The 4,734-nt window shown below is 33.2% G+C and overlaps 1 pseudogene; it reads right to left on the bottom strand.

The window, feature by feature from the left end:
• Window positions 1-409: 409 nt before the first annotated feature.
• Window positions 410-4,734, bottom strand: part of LOC108771857 (putative nuclease HARBI1) — a 16,280-nt pseudogene continuing 11,955 nt past the window's right edge.

The following is a 4,734-nucleotide window of genomic DNA, read 5'->3' as shown; positions in this document are numbered from 1 at the left end:
GAAAATGGCAGAAAGAATATATCTAACGGAAAAAGAATCATCAGATGAAGAATTATAAGACTGAAAATATTGATCGTATTTAACAAAGAAAGTTGTGATTCTTTAATAAGTTCATACATATAAAGTTTAAACGATAAGTTGATTTTGTTTGAAATGTTTATTTGATGTTTAAATTATTTTAAGTTTATCAAATTTTTTTTAGTTATAATACATAGTAAAAAGTAGTATTATCAACATATTGTTTTACACAGGAAAAAACAATATTATTATATATTGTTACACAGTAAAAAGCAGTATTACTAACACTTGAAACTTAAAATATTTTATTTAAGGAAAAATAAAACCCTTTATATTTTAGCATAACATGTTTTTCTATATTAGTTATACAAGATTGTCTAAAATATATTTTTCATTCGTTCAGTTGCTTTTGAAATAACTGACGACATAGTTCGTCTCTAAGATCACGACCATGTCGATGATCAATTTGATCTTGATCTTCATCTGCTGCCAGGTCATGGTATAATGCTTGTGCATTTATATCAGCATATTCGTTATCTTCTAGTTCTTCAACATATTGCAGATCATCTAAGTCAGCCAAATTGTGAAGAACGCAGCAAACCAGAATGAATTTAACGATGAATTCCATATTCCTCAGTTTGAGAAAATATAACTGTCTAAAACGCTGTTTTAGTTCACCAAATCCATATTCTACGGAGATTCTGTACTGACTGTGTATGCGATTAAAATTTCTTTGGGCCTGCGTCAAGTGTCCATTATCCCGATATGGAGTAATTAATTGAGGAAGGCATGGGTATGCAGCGTCTTCAAGAAATATGCTTCCATCTGTGAAATAAAAGTATATCTGAAATTAACATCTAAAATTGAGTAAATGTACACGGTAAATTATACGTATTTTAATTGAATCGAATAAGAAACTATTTATCACCACAGCTACTGTATAATCGTGTTTTGATCTAAAATATTTGACCAAAACACGATTATACAGTAGCTGGTGATAAATGTAATACGTTTATACCTTGACAAATTGCTGGTAAGTCTTCGGCAAAACTAGAATTTGCAAACACCCTTGCATCATGCACTGAGCCAGGGTATCCTACAAATACGTTTAAAAACTTTTTCTGCTCATTAACTGTCCCCTGCATGTGTACAGAAAAATAATGCTTTCTGTTGATGTAGGCCACAGAATCTTCAGAAGGTTTGTCGATACGGATATGTGAACCATCGATGGATCCTGCAACAGAAATACATTAATAGAGTTAATATTACTAAATTACAAAAACGATTTTTTTTTTAAATTAACAATAAACGTTTTTTCTTTGTATAAATATTATATATCGTACAATTGTATCACCGATAAAAAAAACTATTAAAAACGACTGGCTATGGGCAAATCAGAGTTTTAAATAAAGATCGAGTATTTATTAATGTTAGCTGTGTTACACGATCCGAGGAGAATAAAGAACTCGGTATTTCAGTGTCTTTCAAGAGCAATCTTTATTTGTCAATCTACGACGATGGTTCGGAACGGACTGTCCAAATTCGCGAGTCATTACACAGTCTTCGGATATACATATTTCCCTCCCGAACTTTCCCGATCCTTCTATACATTCCTACTCGGCTTACATACTTTCTTACTCGTCTTACATGCGTGCTGATATATTTATCCTTACAGTTCGGCTATTCCTGACCTAAGGCCGTCCTCGGCTAACGCCAAGCTGAGAAGTAAAACAACTCTAATTCTACAAGACATTTATTACAATTCAAATTCACTAGTATTCGCGCACATGTATACTCGTACATTCACTTAATTATTATTTGTTTTTCAACCACGGTCGCATATTACATGCTTCCCATACTCCTTGATATGGTCGTCGAGCATTTAAAAATCCATCATTATCCGCAATTACATAACGATTATTACGCAACGCTCGCTTGATGCAATACGGTCCTTTAAAATTCGGTATTAATTTCTTAGATACTCCTTTACTACTGTCGAAATTCCTTATCATGACTAAATCCCCTTCTTTGTACTCAAGAGCAGGCTTTCGCTTTTTGTCAAATATCATTTTATTATAATTTTGATTTCTCTGAGTTTTCCCGGCAGCCTCATTTCTAATCTCACTAATATCTACACGTCTTGTCTCCTCTGCAGCTTGTAAATGCTCTTTGAGACTATCAATAATTTTCCCACGCTGTTCTACCCCGAATAATAGTTGACTAGGCGTGTATCCAGTAGTTTTACTAACGGAATTATTCAACGCATATTCTATTTCTGGTAACACTTTATGCCAAAATCTTGGATCGCTGACTAATTTTCCTAACATCGGAATTAAAACTCTTTTATTAATACGTTCCACTTGACCGTTAATACGTTCCACTTGACCGTTAGCTTGAGGTGAGCCCGTAGCCACTTTGATATATATGCTTTATATTTCTCTCTTGCAAAAATTTACTAAATTCGTTCGACGTAAAACACGTTCCTCGATCTAATACAATCGCTAATGGTCGACTATAACTTTGAAAATATTGCTCCAAATTATTTATGGCTTCTTTGCTAGATGTTGTTTTCACTGCATATAATTTTACAAATTTCGTAAAAGCATCAATTACTACCAGAATATGTCGTTTAACAGAATTCTCTATTGGGCCTACAAATCAACATGAACTGTAGCGAAGATCAACATGAACTGTAGCGAATGGAATCGTTCCTTTGGGAATAGTATTTAAGAATCCTTCCATTTTTCCTGTTTTTGGCGTATAAGCAATGCATTTCAAACAATTTTTTATGTGAATCTCTACCTTTTCTCGAAGTTTTGGAAACCAATAATTTTGTAAAATTGCCTGACTAGTTTTTTCCTTACCAAAATGTCCCATCTCGTCATGATATTTAAAAATAACATTTTTTTCCATTATTTCTGGAACGTAAAATAGTAATTTCCCTTCTTTTTTTCTATACACAAGTTCATTACGTAATTCAAAAATTTTATTTTCAGATTCTTCGAGCTGATTTTTAATCTCAGTAATTTTTGGGTCCTGCCCTTGACTAAGTATAAGATCCCATTCGAAAGGATTCTCTTCTACAATTCCCACTGTTCTACTAAGCGCATTAACATGTTTCATTCGCGTCCCAGGTCTGTGTTCTACTTCATAATCATAACTTAATAATTCTAACGCCCATCTCGCAATTCTAGGATTAATTTCTTTCTTTTTCAAAGTCATGGCTAAAGAATTACAATCGGTTACAATTTTAAATTTCACATTTTGTAGATAAACTCTAAAGCGCCTAAGTGCGTAAATTATTGCAAGAGTTTCCAATTCATAACTATGATATTTCGCTTCGGTTTCGGTAGCTCTCTTTGAAAAATAAAATACCGGGTGGAACTTTCGATCTGATTTTCTTTGCATCAAAATTGCACCATACCCCACCGCGCTTGCATCGCAGTGCAACTCAGTTTCGTCTTTTGGACTATATATTGATAGAATCGGTGCCTCACTAAGTTTGTTTTTTAACATTTCATAAGTCTTAATTTCCGCTTCTCCAAATTTAAAAGTAGCATTCTCTTTGACCAGGTCAGACAACGGCTTCGAAATCACAGTATAGTCTTGAACAAATTTTCTAAAATATGAACACAATCCAAGAAACCGTTGTACTTCACGCTTGTTTTTAGGAACCGGAAAAGTAGTAACTGCGTTAATCCCAGCAACTGTAGGTTTTATACCGTTTTCATTTATCAAATATCCAAGATATTCGATTTCCGTATATAAAAATCTACATTTATCTAGCCTTATTTCCAAGACGTTGTCGACCATCACTCGAAATAGACGCTCCAAAACTTGCAAATGATAATCTAATGTGGTTGTCGCAACAAGTATATCATCCATATATACCACAATATCTCCCGCTCTAATAAAATCAGACAATACTTGATTTATAAATCTTTGAAACGTAGATGGTGCGGTTTTCAGTCCAAATGGCATCCTTCGCCATTCGAATTGACCTAATGGTGTAACAAACGACGTATATTTAACAGAATTTTCTGACACTTTAACATGGTGAAATCCGTCCTTCAAATCTATTAAACTAAAATATTTCTTTCCATTCAAAACTTCTAATTGATCTTCAATTAATGGAATCGGATAATTGTCTCGCGCTAATGCTTTGTTTAAGATTCTGAAATCCACACACATCCGTATTTCCCCGTTTTTCTTTCTCGGTAAGACTATAGGTGATGCGTATTCCGACATACTCGGCCTAATGCGTCCCTTCTCAAGTAAACGATCCAAAATTTCTCGCAATTTTTCTCTTTCGCTATATGATATTATACGCGGTGTACAATGAAATGGTTGTTGATCTTTTAATACTAATTTTAATTCCATCTGAACTTTCGATTCTTTTGGTCTTTATAGCTCGACATAATTCTTTTCAAATAATTGTTTGAATTGATTCTGAATGCTATATGACATTTTTGAATTTACATCTAAACATCTAACAGAATCCTTATCTGTCTCCACAATATTAATATCAAGTATAACTATCATAGTTATCATGTATGTTGTTTGTCAGTTGGTTCACAAAGTGCTACAAAATGTAACAGTGTTTCGATAATGATTAATTTAAATATTCGCTTTAACCATTTATTGGCAGAGAGAGAATTAAAAATTAAAGAAGAAAAATTCTACATTTCTACATAATTCTGTGTATTCACTTCGTTA

The sequence above is a fragment of the Cyphomyrmex costatus genome, unplaced genomic scaffold (genome assembly GCF_001594065.2).
Source record: "Cyphomyrmex costatus isolate MS0001 unplaced genomic scaffold, Ccosl1.0 scaffold167, whole genome shotgun sequence".
In the NCBI taxonomy this organism is placed as follows: Eukaryota; Metazoa; Arthropoda; class Insecta; order Hymenoptera; family Formicidae; genus Cyphomyrmex; species Cyphomyrmex costatus.
The sequence above is the reverse complement of the archived record's forward strand: the minus strand, read 5'-3'. Positions and strand labels throughout refer to the sequence as shown.